This window comes from Helianthus annuus, chromosome 14 (genome assembly GCF_002127325.2).
Source record: "Helianthus annuus cultivar XRQ/B chromosome 14, HanXRQr2.0-SUNRISE, whole genome shotgun sequence".
Lineage (NCBI taxonomy): Eukaryota > Viridiplantae > Streptophyta > Magnoliopsida > Asterales > Asteraceae > Helianthus > Helianthus annuus.
Genome location: NC_035446.2, coordinates 83,467,457 through 83,486,123, shown reverse-complemented (window position 1 = coordinate 83,486,123; position 18,667 = coordinate 83,467,457).

Genomic DNA, 18,667 nt, shown 5'->3' with positions numbered 1-18,667 from the left:
TTCAGGATGAAACCTTCGGTTATCAACTAGTATTGATTGTTTCAAGAATAATTTCATCTTTCATTTTTCTTGCTATTATCTTCCGTCTCTCTTAGTATAAATCTTAGCTTTGCAAAAATTTTGTATTGTTATCTTATGGAAATATCCTGATCAATATGCTTAGTAATATATTATAAAAACTGTTATTAGATAATTCCTTCAACTTTGTAGAAAGCTTTTTAAAGAGTGAAAAACAGTCCACTTTCCAAAACCTGTTTTGATAATACCTGGGTGATCAAAGTTTCAAACTAGTATTAGTTTCAAATATTTTAAGAAGTATTTTGAAAATATATTTTGAGAATATATCCCGAGAATTGATCCTAATCAGGATGTTTAACCTTTTACCCAACCTAGTATTATCAAAAACTCAAACGACGTTTACAAAGGAAAGATCATACCAGGAATAGGATATAACCCTATTATCAAACTTCAATCCTCTTTGCAATTCCTTGTACCAAGATGTCCCCAGTCTTTGTACACTTAGTTCAAACCTGACTCTTTGTGCCTTACATAATCGCCGTAGGAGAAATGTCCCCTGTGTACGAAATCTTCCAACACTTAGAAAAAATTGCTTAGATTTATGTTCAACTGCTTAGACAGTTCTTGTGTTACTGGGGTAAAACCCGAAAACATCCTGGAGATAAATCCTTAGTATCATGGGGATAATCCCAAATTTTCATGCGCTACAGGTGGGAGTGTATAAACTCCAAGACTTAGAAAGGTGAAAACCTTTAAACCTTAGAGAGTATGAAAATACCCTTTCGTGAGAGAGGGTGATCAATCCTCATATACCTTTAGGATTCAGGATATAGCCAACAGTAACGAAATTGTCAGCCACTTTTACATGGACTGGTCCCGCCACCTTGAACTATTCCCGAATAACTTGCGCTCCAGGCGGGGTGTTTAAACCCAATTCGGATGAAAGGTGAATACCTTTAAACCTATGAAGGGATCAGGATCCCTTATACGTGAGAGAGGGGGCCAATCCTCTAATCTTCTGAAGCATCCTGAGTGTGTATCCTGGAGCTATATCCCGAAGCATATACTGCAAAACAATTCAAAACTAAGGCAAGCTAACACCCCTCCGATGCTTAAGTTAGTATTGGGTTTCAAAGAATAAATTAAACCGAACATATTTAAAATAGATAGAATTCATACCATCCTGAGTTACAAATTAAATTCTAAACTCACTTGAAATAAAGCTTAAGGTGTATAGCATTCCAAGATCTCGGTAGCATATCCCCCTTCATATTCTTGAGTCTATATGATCCTTTCCCTGCTTCTGATTCAACTTCATATGGTCCTTCCCATTTTGGAGCTAGCTTGCCATCGGCAGGATTAGTGGTATTCTGAAAAGCCTTTCTTAACACCCAATCTCCAACCTTAAATCTTCTGGTCCTGATATTCTTGTTATACGCTCTGGATATTCTTTGTTGATATGCTGCCATCCTTAGCCTTGCTGCATCTCTCTTTTCATCTATAGTATCCAATTCTTGACTCAAGGCTTCAGGATTCTGTTTAGGATCACCAAGGGTAGATCTTGCAGTGGGTATTGTCATTTATGTTGGGATCATTGCTTCTGCTCCAAATACCAAGGAAAATGGGGTTTGACTAGTTGCATTTTTTACCGTCGTTCTATCAGCCCACAAAACAAAGGGTAATTCTTCTGCCCATCTTCCTTTCTTGGCCCCTAATCTTTTCTTCAAGTTGTTGACGATTATCTTGTTTGAGGATTCTGCTTGTCCATTCGCTTGAGGATGTACTAGAGTAGATGTTATCATCTTGATTCCCCAACTCTTGCAAAAGTCAGTAGTCCTTTTGCTTATAAATTGAGAACCATTGTCACAGATTATCTCGGCTGGTACTCCAAATCTGGTCAGGATATTTCTCTTTATGAAGGATACTACTTCTTGATCCCTAACCTGAACAAATGCCTCGGCTTCAACCCATTTGGAGAAATAATCTGTCATTGCCAACATAAAAACCTTCCCTCCTGGAGCCTTTGGAAGCTTTCCCACTATATCCATCCCCCACTTCATAAATGGCCAAGGGGAAACAATAGGATATAATCGTTCAGCAGGCTGATGCAATATGTTACTATGTCTTTGACATGCGTCACATCTTCGAGCATATTCTGCGGCATCTTTTCTCATTGTTGGCCAATAATATCCTGTCCTTAACACTTTTGAGAATAACGACCTGCCCCCAGTATGGTTACCACAATCCCCTTCATGAATATCCTGAAGTACTTCTTTGGCTTCAGGATCCTCCAAGCACCTCAAATACGGTCCTGCAAGAGATTTCTTGTATAAAACATTATTTATAATAGTGAATCGTGATACCTTCATCCTAAATGCCTTAGGATTTTCATTTCCGGGGATGTATCCTTCTTTGAGATATCTCACAATTGGAGCCGTCCAAGATTTAGGATCCTCTTCAGGATACTCTGCTCCAGGATCCTGAATAGCCGCTACTTCTTTATCCCGAGTATTCGTTGCAGGATACAAGACATGTATTATTGGTATTTGGGTTCCTTCTGGTATTCTGATCGATGATCCCAGATTTGCTAAGGCATCTGCTTCGGCGTTATCCTCTCTTGGTACCTGTTCAAGTGTAAAAACATCTAAATACTCTGCTAACTTTTTGAGAATACCGAGGTATTCGATTAATTTCTCACCCTTAACTGCATAGGATCCATTAAAATGGTTAGTAATTAACAAGGAGTCAACATATACTAGCAAATTCTTGATACTCATACTCTTAGCCAATTCTAATCCTGTAATTAAAGCTTCATATTCTGCCTCATTATTAGTAGCAGGAAATTCACACCTAATGGCCTGGGGTAATATGTCCCCCTGTGGCCATTTTAGTAGTATACCTAAACCTACACCTCTTATATTGGATGCACCATCAGTATATAATGTCCAGGATCCTGAAGATTCTCCTAACTGTTGAACTTCTAGGTCTACCTCATCCTGGATATCACTACTGAAATCAGCCACAAAGTCAGCTAAAGCCTGAGACTTTATGGCATTTCTAGGTTCATATACTAAATCATAAGCACTCAACTTTACTGACCACTTGGCCATCCTTCCTGACATCTCTGGTTTCCTAAGCACATTTTTGACAGGATAATTCGTTTTAACATGGATCCTATGTGTTTCAAAATAATGTCTAAGCTTTGTCGATGCCATGACTAGAGCTAGTATCAATTTTTCTAAATGAGAATACCTAGTTTCAGCATCTAACAAACTTTTACTAACATAATATACAGGATATTGCTGACCTTCATGGTCCTTTATAAGAACGGTACTTAAAACATTCCCTGATACAGCGAGGTATAGGTGTTAGGGCTGGATTTTTATGACATATGATCCTTACATGTGATCCTAACCAGTGATCCTTATTTCTTTGGCAGATAGTGATCCTCAGAAGAGTTCCAGGATCAGGATCACGGACCATCATAGGGATCCTCATGCTAACAGTTGTTTTCATTGGATTTAATGTTATCTTGCAGGAATGTCTAGCAGGATCCGCTCTTAGCAACGTAATCAAGGGACTCGTCTTTACAACTTTGGCATATGCTTAATCAGAGATGAACGTTGTAGAGGATATGGAAACTCAGCATGATTTAAGGGCGATAATTTAGGCTAGATTTACTTTTATTCCTAAAGGGGTAATGAGCTGATAGTTAGTCTATTTACCTAAAATAGGGCTACTCACACTTATATATAGCACTCTTCCACATTCGGAAGACACACAACACATTCCTCACACGCTTAGACACAATACTATAGTGATCCTTGTACTCAGCTCGTTACCATCTGAAGTTGTAATCATTATTTGTTATATTGAAGTTTGGTGATCGGTAGTTGCCATCACCCGAGGTTTTTTATGCCGGAGATCATTCATTGATCAAGGGCTTTTTCCTCGTATAAATCCTTGTGTCACTTGCATATTTCATACTAAAGTGATCCTTTACTTTTTCATCAAACCAAACATCATTCCCCGTTTACATAGAGTTTGGTTGCATTATCCTTGTGTGATTTTTTGACCAAAACAGTTTGGCGCCCACCGTGGGGCAATTGGTGCTTCATTCATAAGAAAGTTTTTCTGTTGGTGATCATTCCGGAGTGTTGCATTGCTTCATCGTTGAAGAATACTTCCACAGCGATGTCGGCAGTCAATTCATCTACTGGCATTCCACCTTTGCCTCCACCACCAGCCGGATCTCAGAAAAATGCTGAGAAGAGACCAACTACTATCTCCTCTAAACCATCATCTTCTACTCTAACTTCTTCTGTTCCCATTACTAGTGATATATTTACTTTGATTTTGCAGATGAGGGATCGTATGCAGCAGCAGGATGAAACTAATGACAGGATCCTCAGGGAAATCGGAGATCTCAAAAGGCAAAAGAAAACGGCAGAGGATCATTCCCCACTGATGCCCAAATCTTTAAATTTTGATACTCCAATGATTACTTCTCAGCCATCAGAGGTCCCAGACATTCAATATATGGGTGGATCAAGAGGAGTGCATTGCGGCCCAGCAACAATGACTCAGGCATCAGGATCATATTTCCAACCGGCAGGATCCTATACTCAACATATGGGATCCTTCATGAGCTTAGGATCCTCCTTTGTTCCAGGGTCATCCCAGGTTCAAGGATCCTCCTTTGTTCCAGGATCATCCCAGGTTCAAGGATCCCTTCAGATGCCAGGATCCTTGAAGAATTTGCAAACAGGAAGTCTAGATGTCCATCAAGGAGATTTCATTCCAATGCAGACCATTGCTTCCACTGGTCCCTCCATCATCCCAGAATCCCAGCAATATGGATTCACATCCGGTGTTCCTAACTTGAACCCAATGGGAGGTAACGCCTTAAATAATTATCTTACCGCTAACCCTGGATTCGTGCAGGATACAGGTATCAACCATGCTATGGCCAGAGAACTGCAGAAGCTGAAGGATATGATCTCAAGTGTTCCAGGGGTAGTCAAGCCTATCCCGAAGATTGCAGATGGAAGCCATAAGGTATCTCGTTTTGCACCACCAATTTGTGATGCAGAGGTACCCAAAAGGTTCCATATCCCTACTATGAAGCTGTATGATGGTACAACGGATCCTGAGGAGCACATAGCACAATACAGGGAGAGGATGGAGATCAATCCAATCCCAGAAAAGTTAAAGGAAGCATGCCTATGTAAAGGATTTGGATCCACTCTTACTGGATCAGCTCTTAAATGGCTGCTAAGTCTTCCCCCTTACTCTATTACTTCATTTGCTAATTTAGTTAATTTATTCAATAATCAATTCTCTTGTAGTAGAAAGTTTGAAAGATTGACTAGTGATTTATATAGGGTAACTCAGGGTTATAATGAATCATTAAGGGATTACATAACGAAGTTTAGTAAAGAATCCTTGGATATTCCTAACTTGGATATGGCCACAGCTGTTGAGGCCTTCAAGATGGGATTGCTTAAGGATTCATTGTTCTATGATGATCTTGTTATGACACCATGCAGGAACCTAGATGAAGTAAGAACTCGGGCACTCAGGTTCATCCGGCTAGAGGATGACAAGAGGATCCAGGAGAGACAAGCAGGATCCTCAAAGCAAGAAAAGCAAGGATCCTCTTTCAAAAGCAACAAATTCAAATCCTACCATAGAAATGACAACCAGAACGTGCATGCTGTTGCCCAAGAAGAGGATGATGAGGATTATCCTCCGATTTCTGAATATTGTTTTTCCGTTGACAATCATGAACTAATCCTTGCAATGCAGAATCTAGGAGAAAAAGCCAGGTGGCCCAGAAAGAATGACAAACCAACTGGAACTAAAGACAAATCGAAGTGGTGTGCATACTGTTGGGGCTGGATTTTACTATAAATGATCCTTATACGTGATCCTGACCAGTGATCCTTGTTTCTTTGGCAGATAGTGATCCTCAGCCAGACTTCAGGATCAGGATCATGGGACGATATGGTGATCCTTACACTAACGGTCACTTCCACTTGTTACAAAATTGTTTTGCAGGAACACCTAGCAGGATATGCCCTACACATCATGATCCAGGGACGCGTTTTCACAAATATGGCAAGAGCTAAATTGGAGATAGACGTTGTACCGGATATGGAAACTTAGCTTGATTAATGGGCAGCAATTTAGGCTAGATTATCTTTATTTCTAAAGGGGTAATGAGCTGATTAGTGGTCTATCTACCTAAAATAAGTTACCTACACATGTATAAATACCCATCTTCCTCATTCGGAAGAACACACACAACATACGACACAACTCTCAACACTTAGACACTCAGTGATCCTTGTACTCAGCTCATTATCATCCGAAGTTGTAACTACATTTTTATTATATTGAAGTTGGTGATCGGTAGTTGCCATCACCCGAGGTTTTTTATGCCGGAGATCATACATTGATCAAGGGCTTTTTCCTCGTATAAATCATTGTGTCTTTGTATCTTTATCACAGAAGTGATCCTTTACTTTCATAGCTAACCAAGCATCATACCCCGTTTACATAAAGTTTGGTTACATTATCCTTGTGTGATTTTTGACTAAAACAGTTTGGCGCCCACCGTGGGGCAATTGGTGCTTCATTCATAAAGAAAATCTTTTGTTCAAAATCATTTCGAAGAGTTACATGGCTTCATCATTGAAGAACACCTCCACGGCGATGTCTGCAGTCACCTCAACACAAACCACTCTACCTCCTCCACCGGCAGGATCCCAGAGAAATGCTGAGAAGAGACCAACCCCTTCTTTCTCTAAACCTCCATCTTCTTCTGCTATGAATTCTTCTACTCCCAGTACTACTGATGTGTTTGCTTTAATTTTGCAGATGAAGGATCGTATGCAGCGACAGGATGAAACTAATGACAGGATCCTCAGGGAGATTGGAGATCTCAAAAGACAAAAGAAAGCGGCAGAGGATCATTCCCCACTGATGCCAAAATCCTTGAGTTTTGAGACTCCAATGGTCACCTCTCAGCCATCAGGGATCCCAGACGTACAGATCACAGGGGAGACGAGAGGATTACATCTCAAGTCAGCAGCAATGACTCAGACATCGGGCTCGTATTTTCAACCAGCAGGATCCTATCCTCAGTATATGGGATCCTTCATGAATCCGGGAGCCTATCCGGGGGCACAGCAGTTTCAAGGATCCTACTTTATTCCAGGATCATTCCAGGGCCAAGGATCCTCCTTTGTTCCAGGATCATCCCAGGTTCAAGGATCCTCCTTTGTTCCAGGATCATCCCAGGTTCAAGGATCCTCCTTCGTTCCAGGATCATCCCAGATACCAGGATCCTTACAGATGCCAGGATCCCTAAAGAGTTTGCAAACAGGGAGTCTAGATGTCCATCAAGGGGACTTCATTCCGATGCAAACCATTGCTTCCACTGGTCCCTCCGTTGTTCCAGAATCCCAGCAATATGGATTCCCTAACTTGAATCCAATGGGAGGTAACACTTTAAATAATCATCCTGCCACTAACCATGGATTCATGCAGGATACAGGTACCAATCACGCTATGGCCAGGGAATTACAGAAACTAAAGGACATGATCTCAAGTGTTCCAGGGGTAGTCAAGCCTATCCCAGAGATTGCAGATGGAAGCCACAAGGTATCACGCTTTGCACCACCAATTTGTGATGCAGAGGTGCCCAAAAGGTTCCATATCCCTACCATGAAGCTGTATGATGGCACAACGGATCCAGAGGAGCATATAGCACAATACCGGGAAAGGATGGAAATCAATCCTATCCCAGAAAAGTTGAAGGAAGCATGCCTATGTAAAGGATTTGGATCCACTCTAACTGGATCAGCTCTTAAGTGGCTGCTAAGTCTTCCCCCTTACTCTATTACTTCATTTGCTAATTTAGTTAATTTATTCAATAACCAATTCTCTTGTAGTAGAAAATTTGAAAAATTAACTAGTGATTTGTACAGGATAACTCAAAATAATAATGAATCGTTAAGGGATTATATAACTAAATTTAGTAAAGAATCCTTGGATATTCCCAACTTGGATATGGCTACGGCTGTTGAAGCCTTCAAAATGGGACTTCTTAAGGATTCATTATTCTATGATGATCTTGTTATGACACCTTGCAGGAATTTAGATGAAGTAAGAACTCGAGCACTCAGGTTTATCCGGCTAGAGGATGACAAGAGGATCCAGGAGAGACAAGTAGGATCCTCAAAACAAGATAAGCAAGGATCCTCCTTCAAAGGCAACAAGTTCAAATCCTACCATAGAAACGAGAACAAGAATGTGCATGTTGTCGACCAAGAAGAGGATGATGAAGAATATCCTCCAATCTCAGAATATTGTTTTTCCGTTGATAATCATGAACTGATCCTTGCAATGCAGAATCTAGGTGAAAAAGCTAGGTGGCCCAGGAAGAATGATAAACCGTCCGGGACTAAAGACAAGTCCAAATGGTGTGCATACCATGAGGATTTCGGGCATCTAACTGAAGATTGCATAGCCTTAAGAAAAGAAATTGGATACCTGCTAAGCAAGGGGCATCTAAAAGAATTGTTGGGAAGAAAAAAGCAAAGAACCCAGGATCCTGAAAGGATCCCTGAAAAGGCTCCAGCACCTCCGGCAAACGCACAAGTGATTAACTTCATATCCGGAGGATCAGACATTTGTGGAACATCCTTCTCAGCGGCCAAAAGACATGCAAAAGAATCAAAAATGGATAATGGAGAAAGGCCTATTAGAACCTCAAGCGTCTCAGAAGGGAAGATGATAACATTTGATGAGGATGATCGCGTCAATGTTCAGGATCCTCACCATGATAGCTTAGTTATCACTCTCTTTATCTCTAACCATTTTGTCCGCAGGATCCTTATTGATGGAGGGAGCTCAGTGAACATTATCCAGCTTGATGTCTTGAAGAAGATGGGAATCCCAGAATCAGACATCACACCAAGATCCTCCGTGCTTGTAGGATTCAGTGGGGAAACGAAGAAAACTCTGGGGGACATCAAACTCCCAATCTACGTGGAAGGATTACATAATTACCAAAAATTTTGTGTTATTGACTGTTTATCTTGTTGCAACGTTATCCTTGGCAGGCCTTGGATACATGACATGAAAGCAGTTCCATCTACCTACCATCAATGTGTGAAGCTCCCTAGCCCATGGGGGATAATCAAGATCGACAGTGATCAACAAGAGGCTAAGGATTGCTATACCTCATCCATGAAGCCAACCTCGAAGCCAAGGGAGCAATAGCAATTACAGTATCCTCCGAGGAATGTCTTGGAGGCAAGGGAACAAGATATGGATGAAATCCTCTTGGATCCTAGTGATCCTGAATCAAAAATCTATATCGGATCAGGGATCCTTGGCAAGATGAAAGAAGACATGATATCCTTCCTCAAAAGAAGAAAATCTACCTTTGCATGGAAACATGAAGATATGACAGGTATATCCAAGGATATTATTACTCACAAACTTGGCATTGACAGGTCTATCAAGCCAATCCATCAAAAAAGGAGGAAGTTTGCACCAGAAAGGAATGCCATTATCCAAGAAGAAGTAGAGAGACTACTTCGAGCAGGTATGATCAGAGAGGTAAAGTATCCAAAATGGTTAGCCAATGTGGTTGTTGTCCAAAAGAAAAACGGAAAGTGGAGGGTATGTGTCGATTTCACTGATTTGAATAAGGCATGTCCCAAGGATCCTTTCCATTACCCCACATTGACTCCATGGTGGATGCAACAGCGGGGCATGAACTGTTAACCTTTATGGATGCATCATCTGGATTCCAACAAATCCAGATGGAACCATCTGACCAAGAGGATACAGCCTTTATGACCCCAACCGGTTTATATTGCTATATTGCCATGCCTTTTGGACTAAGAAATGCAGGTGCAACATATCAAAGACTGGTAAATATGATGTTCAAGGATCAAATCGGAAAAACTATGGAGGTGTACATAGATGATATGGTGGTCAAGTCAAAGAAAGCTGAGGATCACCTAAGGGACTTGGAAGAAGCATTCGATATCCTTGATAATTATAACATGAAACTAAATCCTTCGAAATGCCATTTTGGTGTTAAGGCAGGAAAGTTTTTAGGATACATGGCAACCCAAAGGGGCATTGAAGCAAGCCCGGAACAAATCAAAGCATTAATAAATATCAAATCTCCTGCCAATGCCAAGGATGTTCAAAGACTGACAGGCAGGATAGCAGCTTTGAACAGATTCATATCGAAATCCTCAGAAAAATGCAAAGAATTCTACGATATCCTAAGGAAGAATAAGAAGTTCGAATGGACTGAGAAGCATGAGAATGCTTTACAAGCCCTTAAAGAATATATGTCCTCAGCACCAGCATTAGCAAAACCGGAGAAAGGAGATGTGTTATCCTTATACCTAGCGGTATCCTCAACCGCTGTAAGTGCAGTCCTTGTCAAGGATCATGAAGGTACACAATATCCTATCTACTATGTAAGTAAAAGTTTGCTTGATGCCGAATCCAGGTACTCACACCTCGAAAAACTTATTCTTGCATTGATCATGGCATCCACTAAGTTAAGGCATTATTTTGAAACCCATACTATTCTTGTTAAAACTAATTTTCCAATTAAGAATGTCCTCAGGAAACCGGATATGTCAGGGAGAATGGCTAAGTGGGCAGTGAAGCTTAGTGCCCATGATATAAGATACGAACCGAGAACAGCCATTAAATCTCAAGCACTAGCAGATTTTGTGGCTAATTTCAGTAGTGATCTACAAAAGGAAGCAGAATTGGAGGTCCAGCAGCTGGATGAGACCAAGGATCCTTGGATCCTGCACACTGACGGATCCTCAAATATCAAAGGCACAGGGTTGGGGATCCTACTAAAATCGCCACAGGGGGACATAATACCCCACTCCATAGCTTGTGAGTTCCAGGCAACTAACAATGAGGCTGAGTATGAAGCCTTAATTGCTGGATTAAAAATTGCTAAGGATATGGGGGTAAAGTATCTCGAAGTATATGTAGATTCATTATTAATCACCAATCACTTTAATGGATCCTATGCTGTTAAAGGTGAAAAACTAACCAAATATTTAGAGATAGTCAAAGAATTGGCACTCTCTTTTGTTTCTTTTAGCTTAACACAGGTACCAAGGGAGGATAACACGGAAGCTGATGCATTGGCCAACCTAGGATCATCCCTAAAAATTCCAGAAGATATAAGTATCCCTATCATCCATATCCTGGCTCCTGCTATTGAAAATCAAGTAGCCATGGAAATAGAAGAGGATACTGCAGTAATCCCTAGTGAAGAAGCTCGATCTTATTCAGGATCATGGATCCCACCAATCATGAAATACTTGCAAAACGGAGAGATCCCAATGGGAGAAAATCCTAGAGCTTTCAGGATCAAGGTATCTCAATTTACAATCCTAAATAATATGCTATATAAACGATCCCTTGCAGGACCATATTTAAGATGTATTGAGGATCCTGAAATCGAAGAAGTATTGAGAGACTTCCATGAAGGAGATTGTGGAAACCACACTGGGGGCAGGGCATTATTCTCGAGGATCCTTAGAACAGGATACTACTGGCCAACCATGAAAAGGGATGCTGTAGAATATGCCAAGAAGTGTGATCCTTGCCAGAGACATAGCAATATCCTCCATCAGCCAGCTGAATTCTTACACCCAATACCATCCTCTTGGCCATTCATGAGATGGGGAATGGATATAGTTGGCAAGCTCCCTAAAGCACCTGGTGGAAAAGTATTTATGCTTGCCATGACTGACTATTTTTCCAAGTGGATAGAAGCTGAAGCCTTCGCTCAAGTCAGAGAAAAGGAAGTCATATCCTTCATCAAAAGAAACATTATAACCAGATTTGGCATTCCCTCTGAAATTATATGTGATAATGGTTCTCAATTCATTGGAAGGAGAACCACTAACTTTTGTGACAGTTGGGGAATCAAGATGATAACATCAACACCAGTTCATCCACAAGCCAATGGTCAAGCAGAATCATCCAATAAGATCATCATCAACAATCTGAAGAAAAAGCTAGGATCCAAGAAAGGGAAATGGGCAGAAGAATTGCCTTATGTGCTATGGGCTGATAGGACAACTCCCAAGAATGCCACCGGTCAAACACCTTTCTCTTTAGTATTTGGGGCAGAAGCAGTGATCCCAACAGAAATGGTGATCCCAACTGCTAGAACAAGTGCTCGTGATCCTGAAGAAAATGCTGCAATTCTAGCTCAGGATTTGGATACTATTGAGGAAATCAGGGATCTAGCCAGAATAAGGATGGCAAGCTACCAACAAAGGATGGCTGGTGCCTACAACAAGAATGTCAGGATAAGGAAGTTCCAAGTTGGAGATATGGTGTTGAGAAAAGCATTTCAAAATACTATCAATCCTGCTGACGGGAAGCTAGCACCAAAATGGGAAGGTCCCTACTTGATTGAAGCTGAAGCAGGAAAGGGGGCATACAGGTTGCTAACCATGGAAGGAAACTTGTTACCAAGAGCCTGGAATGCTGTTCACTTAAAGAAATATTTCATGTGAACATGATCCTTCTTGCATGTGAAATATCCTTGAAGGATCCTGGAGATATCGGTGATCTTTACTCTGGTAATATGCTGATCCTAAAACTATTGCATTTTCTTACTTTTCGCCTAAGGATAAGGATCATGTATCCTTCATCCTCTACTCACAAACCATTTGAGTTATGATAGTTCAGGTATCTCCAGCAAATCGTCAAAGATCTCCAAGAGCACCACAGATCCTTGGGTCCAACCTCAGTTATCCTTGGGATTATCCCCAGTTTCCGCCAGCAGCGCACGATGATCCTGATATAGTTCATGTCTTTGGGATCAGTACCCATTTTCGGGGCTGGCGACCTCATCGTACTGGCTATACTTGGGATCCTACGTATAATGGTGGACGCACCATACATCCGTTTCTAAGGTTTCTAACGTTTTCACGTTAGCTAAGGTTTTGACATTTTCATGTCACTGAGTTTGGATAGTTGCCAGAGAGGGCCATACTCCAGTTTACATACGATCCTTTGGGCTTGTCCCCAGTTATCCTATGGGCTTGTCCCCAGTGATCCTCAGGGATCATTCTCAGTTATCCTATGGGCTTGTCCCCAGTGATCCTCAGGGATCATTCTCAGTTATCCTATGGGCTTGTCCCCAGTGATCCTCAGGGATCATTCTCAGTTATCCTATGGGCTTGTCCCCAGTGATCCTCCGGGATCATTCTCAGTTATCCTATGGGCTTGTCCCCAGTGATCCTTTGGGATTGTCCCCAGTTACCCTTTGGGCTTGTCCCCAGTTATCCTTTGGGCTTGTCCCTAGTTACTAACTTATCTTTTATATTGGCTTAGTCCCAAGTTATACTCCATTTTTCAGGTTTTCGAAGTTAAACAATTAAGGATCCTTAATCCTTATTGTTCATTAAGATTTTTACCTATGGTTATCCTGATTAAAGGTTAGGATCCTAACTTGGATCCTCAGGTATGATCCTTAACTACTTTTAATTTCATTATTCATTTGAATAACCTTTAGACCTTGACAACTGAACCTATGATCCTTAAAATTAACTATCTTGAAAACTTTCGATTATAGGATATTTGATCCAGGATCATATCCTAAATTTCTTAAACATAATTTGCTCAACTTTTCAAACAAACATGTGTCAAAACAATTGAAAATCAAAAAGGATAATAACACAAGATAAGCGACAAAAGTTTAAGATTTTATTTATTAAACAAAAGGATCTTTAACCCTTTCAAAAAGTTGTCAAAATTACCTACCCAAAGCATCTACCAGCAATACGTGGCCCGTCCGCTGGGGTAGGTAAAGGGTGTCCATGATAATAGGTTCAAAAGTATTGCAGGGAAATTAAAAGGCGGCAGGATCACAACGGCTTCATCCCCCAAACAGAGGATCCCTCCACCATGTGTAATCCTACCTATTGTTCAAAGGATCCAGGATCCTTAACCCTAAGAAACTATCGTTCAGAGATTACAGACTATAATTGTTTCAAACATCAACAACCACAAAAAACCACTACCAATCCTAAAAAATTGGGCTCCGGCCTAGTCTCGAAATATCCATCATCGCCCAATCATGCAGCTTACTTCTTCGCTGCTCCATCACCACCAGCTTCTCCACCCTGATCCTTGTCAGCATCACCTCCCTCCAACATTGGGATGTCCTCAGCATCATCATCATCTTCCAATTCTGCTAGCCTTGCCTTCCAACCCTCAACATCCCATGTGCTCCTGTCAAAGGAAGGATCCTGAGCCTCCGTAGCCATCTGCAGTTGTATCTTGTACATGGTTACCGCGGCAGAGACCTTAGCGTCTTGGGTAATGTCATGCTTCTCATAATCAAACTTGATCAACGCTTTAACAGCCTCATCTTTGACTGCCCGGATCTCCTTCTCAAGATCGGCAATCTTAAGATCCTTCAACCCACACGTCTGTTGAAGGTCAGCAATTTGACGATCCTGATCCTCAACCTGATTGACGTAAGTCTCCATTTCGGAGAATTTCTAAAGAAAACAACAGGAAAGCAACATCAGACACATGTGATCCTCGGACTTGTCGAAGACAATTAACAGGGGCAGTGATCCTAACCTCATCAAAATAGTCAAGGAATTGCTGACGGAGAAGAGGAAATCCCTGAAGATCATCCGAAGCCTTCCTTTTTTTCCCTTTGCCTCGGGCAGGTGCTTTAGGGGCTGAGACTGAAGGGCTGGCAGCAGGAGCCTTCTTCTTCGAGGACGTGACATTGGCAAGATCACTGATCCCAAACTTGGAGGCAGATTTAACAGACCTGGCAGACTTTCCGGCACCTACACAATTCAAAAACAAGATAAGTTCCCTTGTTAAATTAAATACTTTCACATAAAACTTATTTTCTATGAGGATACTTACTTGACATTGTGGCAGATGCAGAGGATGTCTCCTGAGAATCTTGGATAATGATTTGGAAGCTTCTGACTTCAGGATTAAGCTTCTTGAAGGCTAACACTCTTTCTTTGGCAGCAGGGGTCAACTTTAAGTGAGCAACAGAGATAGCTGCAAAAAAGAAAAGACATCAGTGATCCTCATCATAAGAGACAGGACTGATAGTGATCCTTCAAGGATCCTCTACCCTACCATGAGTGGCCCATTCCTTGGGCAGATCCTTCCCATCCGGGATGGAATCCCTCTTAACAAAGAAAAATCGACGTTTCCAGTTGGTATCATTCTTGGTAACCTTGAAGATTGGATGATCCTCCCCAGCTTTCCGTTTCAACAAATACCGGTGAGAACCAAAGGTGGTGAGATCATAGAGCTCAGCTAACTCTGACATCCCCAAATCAATCCCTTCTTGCTCGATGATCCTCTCGAAGGTATATAGAACCCTCCAGATCATCGGCATAGCTTGGATATATGAGATGCCGGTAAGAGAAAAGAAGGATTGGGTAAATGTCGGAAAAGGATATGAATACCCGATGAGGAAAGGAGTAGCAGGAAAGGCCACCCAAGTGTCCGAAACAAAATCACTCAAAGCAGTAGGATCAAAAGACTTAAAAACAACATTCGCCGGGAAGCAATGGCGAATCTTGTCTATCTGGATATCGGTAAAACAGCACCTCTCCATGGGAGAATCCTTGATAATCCCCTGGCTTTTCAAGGGACTATCCTTCTTAGAGCCTTTGTGCGGTGAATTCCGAAGAAGCATGTTCGAGACGAAAACAGGGTAAAAGTAAGAAGGAACAGAGCAAAGAAGAGAAAGAAGAAGATGATACCTGATCAAGCCTTCGGTGACGATTATAAAGGGAGATACTTCGAATTTGAATACAAAATGATCCTAACCCTATCTCCTATTTATAATGATGATTTGCAGGGATCGTCACATCAGTGACGTAAATATCATAACGGCTAGTCCATGTGCAACGGCTAGTAAATCGGAATCGTCCGTTAGAGATAAGCTCAAAACAAAATATAACTCATCTATTTACAATTAACTCCTTATATTTTGGGGGCAATTGTTGGGGCTGGATTTTACTATAAATGATCCTTATACGTGATCCTGACCAGTGATCCTTGTTTCTTTGGCAGATAGTGATCCTCAGCCAGACTTCAGGATCAGGATCATGGGACGATATGGTGATCCTTACACTAACGGTCACTTCCACTTGTTACAAAATTGTTTTGCAGGAACACCTAGCAGGATATGCCCTACACATCATGATCCAGGGACGCGTTTTCACAAATATGGCAAGAGCTAAATTGGAGATAGACGTTGTACCGGATATGGAAACTTAGCTTGATTAATGGGCAGCAATTTAGGCTAGATTATCTTTATTTCTAAAGGGGTAATGAGCTGATTAGTGGTCTATCTACCTAAAATAAGTTACCTACACATGTATAAATACCCATCTTCCTCATTCGGAAGAACACACACAACATACGACACAACTCTCAACACTTAGACACTCAGTGATCCTTGTACTCAGCTCATTATCATCCGAAGTTGTAACTACATTTTTATTATATTGAAGTTGGTGATCGGTAGTTGCCATCACCCGAGGTTTTTTATGCCGGAGATCATACATTGATCAAGGGCTTTTTCCTCGTATAAATCATTGTGTCTTTGTATCTTTATCACAGAAGTGATCCTTTACTTTCATAGCTAACCAAGCATCATACCCCGTTTACATAAAGTTTGGTTACATTATCCTTGTGTGATTTTTGACTAAAACACATACCACGAGGATTTTGGGCATTTAACTGAAGAATGTATCGCATTAAGAAAGGAAATTGGATATCTGCTAAGCAAGGGGCATCTAAAAGAGTTGTTGGGAAGAAAAAAGCAAAAGACTCAGGATCCTGAAAGGATCCCTGAAAAAGCTCCAGCCCCTCCGGCAAATGCACAAGTGATCAACTTTATTTCTGGAGGATCAGACATCTGTGGTACATCCTTCTCGGCAGCTAAAAGGCATGCAAAGGAAGCTAATATGAATAACGGAGAAATTCCTATTCGAACATCAAGCGTCTCGGAAGGAAAAATTATAACCTTCGATGAGGATGATAGAATTAACATCCAGGATCCTCATCATGATAGTCTAGTCATCACTCTCTTTATCTCTAACCATTTTGTCCGCAGGATCCTTATCGACGGAGGAAGCTCAGTAAACATTATCCAGCTTGATGTTCTGAAGAAGATGGGAATTCCAGAATCAGACATCACACCAAGATCCTCTGTGCTTGTGGGATTCAGTGGAGAAACTAAGAAAACCCTGGGGGACATCAAACTCCCAATCTACGTGGAAGGATTACATAATTATCAAAAATTTTGTGTCATTGACTATTTATCTTGTTGTAATGTTATCCTTGGCAGGCCCTGGATACACGATATGAAAGCAGTCCCATCCACCTACCATCAATGTGTGAAACTCCCTAGCCCATGGGGAATAATCAAGATCGACAGTGATCAGCAGGAGGCTAAGGATTGTTATACCTCATCCATGAAACCAACCTCGAAGCCAAGGGAGCAATAGCAATTACAGTATCCTCCAAGGAATGTCTTGGAGGATAGGGAACAGGATGTGGACGAAATCCTTTTGGATCCTAATGATCCTGAATCAAAAATCTATATCGGATCAGGGATCCTTAGCAAGATGAAAGAAGACATGATATCCTTCCTCAAAAGAAGAAAATCTACCTTTGCATGGAAACACGAAGATATGACAGGTATATCTAAGGATATTATCACTCATAAACTTGGCATTGACAGTTCAATCAAACCAATCCATCAAAAAAGGAGGAAGTTTGCACCAGAAAGGAATGCCATTATCCAGGAAGAAGTAGAAAGACTACTTCGAGCAGGTATGATCAGAGAGGTAAAATATCCAAAATGGTTAGCCAATGTGGTTGTTGTACAAAAGAAAAACGGAAAGTGGAGGGTATGTGTCGATTTCACTGATCTGAATAAGGCGTGTCCCAAGGATCCTTTCTCATTACCCCACATTGACTCCATGGTGGATGCAACGGCGGGGCATGAACTGTTAACTTTTATGGATGCATCATCTGGATTCCAACAAATTCAGATGGAGCCAACTGACCAAGAGGATACGGCTTTTATGACCCCAACCGGTTTATATTGTTATATTGCCATGCCTTTTGGATTAAGAAATGCAGGTGCAACAGATCAAAGGCTGGTGAATATGATGTTCAAAGATCAAATTGGACAGACTATGGAAGTGTACATAGATGATATGGTAGTAAAGTCAAAGAAAGTTGAGGATCACCTAAGGGACTTGGAGGAAGCATTTGATATCCTTGATAATTATAACATGAAGCTTAATCCTTCAAAATGTCACTTTGGTGTTAAAGCAGGTAAATTTCTAGGATATATGGTAACTCATAGGGGCATTGAAGCAAGCCCGGAACAAATTAAAGCATTGGTGAATATCAAATCCCCTGCCAACGCTAAGGATGTGCAAAGGCTAACAGGCAGGATAGCAGCTCTAAATAGGTTCATATCCAAATCCTCAGAAAGATGTAAAGAATTCTATGATATCCTAAGAAAGAACAAGAAATTTGAGTGGACTGAAAA